The sequence below is a fragment of the Octodon degus genome, unplaced genomic scaffold, assembly GCF_000260255.1.
Source record: "Octodon degus isolate 3935 unplaced genomic scaffold, OctDeg1.0 scaffold00184, whole genome shotgun sequence".
Taxonomy (NCBI): Eukaryota; Metazoa; Chordata; class Mammalia; order Rodentia; family Octodontidae; genus Octodon; species Octodon degus.
Genome location: NW_004524760.1, coordinates 3912127 through 3920374, shown reverse-complemented (window position 1 = coordinate 3920374; position 8248 = coordinate 3912127).

Below are 8248 nucleotides of genomic sequence, written 5' to 3'. Positions count from 1 at the left end.
AAATAAAATAAAATAAAATAAAATAAAAATAAATAAAGCACCAGCTTAGGCAAGCTTAGGAAGACACAGGGGACCACAGTTCAATCCCCAACACCACATGCTGTGCCAGCCCCACCCTCAGGGTGGACTGAGCCAGCCAAAAATAATAAGAATAAAAAACAAGTAAATAAAACAATGATTATACTACCAAGCGGGCTGGTGAGATGGCTCAGTGGACTAAGGCACCTACTTAGAACAAACTAAGCTAAACAAAGCACAGGGACCGCGGTTCAATCCCCCAGCACCACATGCCAGCCAGCCCTGCCCCCTGGTGGGCTGAGCTGGCCACACACACAAAATAAATAAATAAATAAATAAATAGATATTAAAAAAAAATTATACTACCAAGCAACTTCTCCAAAGTTAGTCTGGCACACAGAGGGAGCGGAAAAAGAAATTAAATTTAAAACTTGTCTGTCTTCATTCCGATTAATTAAATGTCAATAGTCATCATGAAATGTCACAAAAGAAAGTTTTCAAAGATTCGAAATGCTCTCGCTAGGCCAGATGTGGTTGCACATGACTGTAATCCCAGCACTGAGGAAACTGAAGCAGGAAGATCTCCCTGAATTTGAGGTCAGCCTGGTCTACAAAGTGAGTTCAAGGCCAGCCAGAACTGCATTGTCAGAGGCTGTCTCAAAAATACAAAGGGAAAAGTGTTCTATGTAGGGCACAAGCCTTCAGCTAGGGCACGCAGGATGTACCCACAGGTGCCAGGTCGTAGTGAGGGAAACTGTCCAAGAGTCAGTTCAGTGGCCTCTTACAAGATTTCAGTGTTCTTTGAAAGTATGACTAATCAGCTGCCCTAATTTGAATACTTCATTTAAACACATTTTTTTACATTTTATTTTTTGCCGTAATTTTATTGATAAACAAAGAGCAATGAGACAGCTTCAAATCAAATTGGTAGGATAGTTTCAAGAATTAACACACTGCATACATTCTCCTTAGTGGTTAATTGCTGTACAAGATGCGGACTCGACATCCTATTTACAAACACAATTAGAACAAATTATTCTATTCATTAACAGAATGTAACTATATATCTATTCTAACCACCCTGAATACACATATACAAAATGGACATTCATCGGTATACCCTTTTTTTTGTTAAATTCCGTTATTTGAATATTATAGGTGTGTAAACTCAGCAAAATATTCTGAGTCCTTTTTTATTTTATACTATTTTATTTTTTTAAATACATTTTAAGCTGGGGAGATAGCTCAGTAGAATAAGCACTTTCCTGGCAAGCAAAAGGTCCTGAGTTCAATCCTTGCTACTGCCAAAAAAAGAAAAAAAAAAGACATTTTGGGCTGGTGAGATGGCTCAGTGGTCTAAAGCACCTACTTAGAACAAGTTTAGCAAAGCACAGGGACCACGGTTCAATCCCCCAGCACCACATGCCAGCCAGCCCCGCCCCCTGGTGGGCTGAGCTGGCCACACAAATAAATAAATAAATAAAAAATTAAATAAATAAATAAATAAATACATTTTAGATTTGACTCTACAAGTCAAATTGGTGTGGTTTAACGTGTATGGCCAAGTATTTTAAATTTGATTTCATGTCCAGATGATAACTGATCACTGTGGGTTGGTTAGAAGACAATGAAGGTGATGTTTTTATGGAGCCAAAGAGAATTCACATGAACGACTTATGGTGGGACCGTTTGGAAACTGCGTGGAAGGCACGAGTGTGGGATCTCCAGGTGCGCGACAATGGTGGGTGTTGGCGAACGCTGAAAGATAGGTTAGCTCCCCAGTCACTCCCGCAGCACCAAGAGCAATTCCCCAGGTCAGTAATCACAGCAAAATGCACCAGTAGAAATAACTGAATAACTTTCTTGTATGAATTTTGCTATTTTACATTGACATGTGACATGCATTGTAAGCACGAATTATCACACTTCCAGGCAAGTGTCTGCTCTGCCTTGCAGCCAGTGCTGCTGCTCCCAGGCGCGCTCGTGTGACAGTTCCTATCCCTGTGTTACTAGGAACATGGCAGTATCAAGTCAAAGGAGGTTTGGCATGTTATGCCTAATGTCACTGTGCTACTTACATTGATTTGTACATGGTTACTCAAATTACACTGTCTTCCCTGAAGGGTTTTGCCATGCTCCAATGAGGATATGGCTATCTTTTATTTGATTTATGTAGCCCCCAAATTTAAAAGTCCATTGTTTTGCTATGACACCGTCATCCTTGTTATAGTTTAGATCTTAAAGTCTCCCAGAGGGTCAAGCATTAAAGTCCCTGGGTGGCATTGGGGAAAGGTGGCAAGGCCTTTGGGAAGTGGGCTTGCTAGGAGGCCCATCTGTCCTTGAAGGTGTGTCCCTTAAAGGGCACTCCAATCTCTTCCTCTGTCTTACTTGTTGGCCATGAGGTACGCTGTTCTGCTCTGCTACATGCTCCTGCCATGAAGTGCTGCCTCACCATAGGGCCAGCCAGTCATGGACCAGAACTTCCAGAACCAGGATCCCACTGGGTGGGGTAGCACTCCTATGATCCCAGCACTCAGGAGGCCGAGACAGGAGGATCACCTTGAGTTTGAGGCCAGCCTGAGCTATATAGTGATTTCAAGGATATTCTGAACTACATAATGAGACCCCAGATCAAAAAACAAACTAATAAGCAACAAGGAGCCAAAATAAGTATCTCCTTGTTCTAACGTGGTTATCTCAAACAACACACTCCCGTTGTGACAAGATGTTTTACAAGACTGAGTTCCCCATAAGGGACTATGTAGGTGCAAATTGGAAGCTGTGCACCATAACATATTTCTTTCAGCATCTTTTCCACATGTGGCACCAGAGTTGGCAGCCTGGGTATCCCAGGAGAGCATGCACATACCCAGGCTGTGATCGCATACACCAACAGCTGGATGCTTTCTTTTCCCCACAGCTACACCCTCAGTGGTGTAATTGCAGTGTCTGCCCACACCATGTCAGGGTTTAATTCTTCAGCCTGGGCTCCATTATGTATCTTGCTTTTTTATTATTGGTATGCATTTGCAGTGCAAAATTCAGCATCGGGTGTCGGTGCACGTATATAACATAGCTCAGTTCTTTTTCTTCCCCTGTCCATGTGTCATGCTTTGGCTAGTGGATGTCTGCAGAAAAAAGCAGCAAGCTGCTTCGATACCTCATCAAGCCTGCTCACTCCTGTGCTTCTACAACCCCCAAGAGATAGCTGAGCTAGCTGCCTAGTCCAAAGAGGATGAAGAATGCATGAACCTGAACTTCCCCAGCAAAGGCAAGCTTCCAGTCAGCTTGCAGATGCATGAGAAATGTTTATTGTTGAATGTCTTTGAAGTTTTGAGGCTATTTGTTATGCCTTTGTAGCTGACTGATACACGCACCAATTAGTTCCAAAGATATAGAAAGACTTACAGCAGATATTGGCAGGGCACTAAAGCTTCATGGTACTTACTGGCAACAGGTGGACATAAAAATGGCATGATGAGGACAATTAGTCCAGGAGAGTCAAATTCTTATAATTGGTGTGTTAGTCAGTTTTCTGTTCCTGCAACAAATACCCAAGATAATCAGCCTAAGAAGAGAAAAGGTGTCTTTGGGCTTATAGTTCTAGACATTGCAGTACAATAACCAGTTGGTCCTATTGCTTTGAACTTGTGGCAAGAGCATGTGGTGGAGGGGGCTGCTTACTTCATGGTGGCTGGAAAGCAGAGAGGAAGAGGAAGGAGCCAGGGTCCCAGTGTCCCCTTCAAGGTCACAGCCCGGAGGACCTAACTTCTCACAAGGCACCTCCTAAAGTTTTTATCATCTCTTGATAGTGCCGTGGGCAGGGGACAAACCTTCAACATGTGGGGTCTGTGGGACATTTAAGATGTGAACTATAGCAATCAGCTCTCTGGGAGAATGAGAACTATAATACCTAAATCATGTCTAGAACTTTGTAGCTCTACAGCAAAGGAGGAATCTCCAGAAGAAAGCATGTCTATGAGCCAAGCAAGACACACGAGAAAAAATACACACCTGGAGGTATTACGCTGAAATTAATAATTCCAAGGGCACAGAAGAAATCTTAACAGCTCTGGGGAATGGAGGAGTGGGAAGTGTCTCTCAGTTTCCTTTCACTCGTTGCTGGGGCAAAATACCCAACCCCCAAAATTAAGAGAGGAAGGGTTTATTTAGCTCACGGTTAGTGGAGGTTTCAGTTCATTCTTGACTGGCTCCAGGACAGAAGGCAGCAGTTCAAGGCGGCAGAAAACAACGGAGAGCAGAGAAGGAGCAGCAGCTGCGCTTCTATCAATCCTCTCTCTCTCTCTTCTAGGCTGACTGTGAAGCCCCAAGACTGCCAAGAAGACCAGAGCGCCCCCGAGATAGTGGCGGCTGCTGCGAAGATTCGAGCTCCTCTGAAGTGGTGAGGCTGTGTTGATCAAACTGCTCCAAGGAAGTGGTGCTGCAAAGCTCAGAATTCCTCCAAGGAAGCGAGTGCTCAGAAGCCTTCCTCAACCCCTTTATATACCCTTCTTGTGCTGAGCTGCTCTAGGGGTGGAGGGGGTGGCTCTAGCCTCAGCGATTTTAACATTATAAAAGATGACTTCTGTCTCATTTCAAATCCAAAATAGATATTCCTGATTGGCAGGTGGACTCCAGCAGTGATTTAGGATTGAGACATCTTCCAGGTTAGGGTTCTCCTTTCAACATTTTCCAAGGATACAAGTTTATTGGTATTTGTTGGAAGGAGAAAGAGTAAGAAAGGGAGTGGGAAGGTTCGTGGGCCAGTTCTGGATAAGGTGATGAGCTGGCTGGGTGAACACTGAGAATTGTCTGCTACAGCTTTCCATTTGGATTTTAAAAGAGAGGAGCTAGGGGGCTAGAGGTGTAGCTTAGAGAAGGGTGCTTGCCTACTGTGCATGAGGTCCTGAGTTCAATTTCTAGCACTGCAAAAGTAAATAAGTAAAAGCTAGACTTGTGCTTCACATCACACCCACAAAAACAAATTTTAGATTAATGAAATCAGCTATAAGGTACTAGATCAAAATATTTTTCAGAAAAACAAAAACAACCACCAGAAAAAAACAAAACAATGGGGCTGGTGAGATGACTCAGTGGTCTAAAGCACCTACTTAGAACAAGCTTAGCAAAGTACAGGGACCGCGGTTCAATCCCCCAGCCCCACATGCCAGCCAGCCCCGCCCCCTGGTGGGCTGAGCTGGCCACACACACACACACACACACACACACACACACACGTAAATAAATAAAATTAAAAAATAAAAAAAGAAACAGAAAACCAAAACATTTTTATAATCTTGGAAAAGCCCTAAAAGTCATAGAATCCAGAAATTAAAAAACAAACCTTTGACATTTTAATTATGTAAACATTCAAAATATCTGAGCATCAAAAGATCTTATAAATCATGTAAGGAAAATGACAGACTAAAAGAAAACATTTACAACATACATAATTGACCATGGGTAAATGTGGAGAAAATATAAATGTTCACATACAAATTACTGAGAAAAAGACAATGAAAAAATGCACCAAGGATTATAAACAGGAAATTTTCTGAAGAAGAAAAGTAAATAGGTAGCAAATTGTGAAGGCTTATACTTAGACGTACCCCAAAGCCTCTTGGGATTATGGGTGGGGCTTGGGGGACATTGCTGGACCATGGTGCTGTGGTCCTGGATTAGTCCACTGATTGGTTTAGCTTAGTTAATGGGACAACTGAAGGCAGAAACCCTACCCCAGGTGTAGATGATGCCAGCCAATAGGTTTGTAGCTTGGATGGATTATAAGAGGAAAGAAGGAAAACCAGGTCTGCCTCCTGCCTGACCTGCCATGAGTGAGCTCAAAGCCAGTGTGAACTACAGAGTGAGGCCAGTCTCCAAAAAACAACAACAACAAAAGAAAACAAACAAAAACTAAACCCTATCAGAATTCCTCTGCTTGGGAAATTTGACTGTTTTCTTCCACTTATTAATGTAGTCACTTATTTACATAGTATGGACCTATGGGTATTCATTTTGTACTGTGAGTTATAATCCTGTGGCACTTCATTTTGTTGCTTGTATCATTACAGTTTGGCCATGAGGAGGAGCTCTTCCCATTGGCTCCCGTGTCCCTTTAAAGTACTTATAAAATGAGTTGTTAAAAATAGTCACACAAGGGGCCGGGGAGATGGCTCAGTGGAATAAGCGCTTCCCTGGCAAGCGCAAGGGCCTGAGTTCAATCCCTGGTTCCGCTTAAAAAAAAAAAAAAAATAGTCACACAAATATATTTTGCTTTTGTTTTAATTTCTGAGTACTTCCTTACCTTCTGGTACTCAGATCCTCCAGGCTGATGTGTGTTTCCTGCACCAGTCTTGGCAGCAGCCATTTCTCCAAATTCACTAGTTCCCGTTACTGAGGATGAATGTTAGAAACCCAAACCTGGGCATAGATGTGCCAGTGCTTTCAAAGTGATACAAAAAACCAGGATTAGGCAATAGTTTCCGAAATATGACACTGAAGCACAAGTAAGTTGGCTTCATCAAAATTCAAAACCTGTATTCATCAATAGACACAATCAAAAATTTCCAGAGTGAGGGGGATATTTACAAATGAGCTCTTTTACAATGCCTAATATTCAGAATATATACAACTCCCTAATAAAGAAAAAGAGCCATATTAAAACTAAGGAGGGCCGGTGAGATGGCTCAGTGGTCTAAAGCACCTACTTAGAACAAGTTTAGCAAAGCACAGGGACCACGGTTCAATCCCCCAGCACCACATGCCAGCCAGCCCTGCCCCCTAGTGGGCTGAGCTGGACACACACAAACACATAAATAAATAAAAATTAAAAAAAAATAAAACTAAGGAAATGAACATTTCATCAAAGATTTACAAATGGACAATAAGCATGAGGAAAGATGCTGATTGTCACTTACAGGAAAGATGTAAATAAAAACCATAATGAGTCAGACCAATGTACTCACTAGACTGACAATCAATTTTAAAGGAATATACGATGTACAGGGGTAAGGACACAAAGAAATAAGAAGTTTCATATATTGTCAGTTGGAATATAAAATACGGCAGCCACTGTGGAATGCAGTCTGGCAGCTCCTCAAAACATTAAACTGGGAGTTACTATCTGGCCTGGCACCACAGCCCTTCATAGATAAACAAGACAACAAAACATACTGTATATCCATACAAAATGTTACACATACATGGTCATATCACCATTATTAATAATACCCAATAAGTGGAAATAACCCAATGTGTATCAACTGATCAATGAATGAGCTTTAAAAATACTATGCTAAGTAGAGAGAATTGGCAACAATAGGCCATAGGAAAATCCAGGTTGATGTTCATTGCTTCCAAGGGATGAGAGAAGGGGGAACAAGAAGTATGGAACTGCACAGTGGTGACAGGACTCTGGAGATAGATAGTGATGGGGGTTTCACATCATTATGAAAATCACCGAATTATGAACTTTCAAATGGCTCAGATGATAAATTATTTGTTATGTGAATTTCATCACCATATAAAAATTGAAATGATAAAATAATACGATCATACACAGAGAAAATGCAGCCTATAGAGACTGTCACTACCAAGCACAGTATTTCCTTTTCTTTGAGGTTTTCATCATCTGGTTTAATGAGTCCTTTAACTGCCTTAAACCAGGGTATGCCACACTTCATGCATAAGCACAGTGAACTAGAGCTGGCCATGCGTTAGCCTTTCCTCTGGCCTGTGAGCTTCTCAAAGTTTACTCAATGTTGTTTCATTCAATTCAATAAACTTTAAGAAACTGGTAGGTGCTGGGCATGTTGCCAAGTGGTGGGGACACCAAGACCTGCACATCCTAAACTTCTAGCACCATTTCCAGGAAGTGAGAGGGGACTGAAGTAGAGACCCAAGAAAGAAAGACAAGGAGGACAGTCCTGAGGCCCTGAGAAGCACCTCGGATCTGAGCTTCAGCAGCAAGAGGAAGGGTGGATGGGGGGAAGGCGTCCAGGAGACAGGTTGGAAATGCAATCTACAGGATTTGAAATTTCACTGTATAAGGGACAGAGTGAGCATGAAGACACAGTTTATTGTTTTTCTTTTTCTTTTCTCAACTTAAAAACAAATGAAAGAATAATTCTGTAATCCCAACAGTCTGAGAGACAGAAGGATCACAAGCCCAAGATCAGCATATGTAATATGCCCAGCATAGATTTGCTGGGGAAACTAAAGAGGCGGGGGG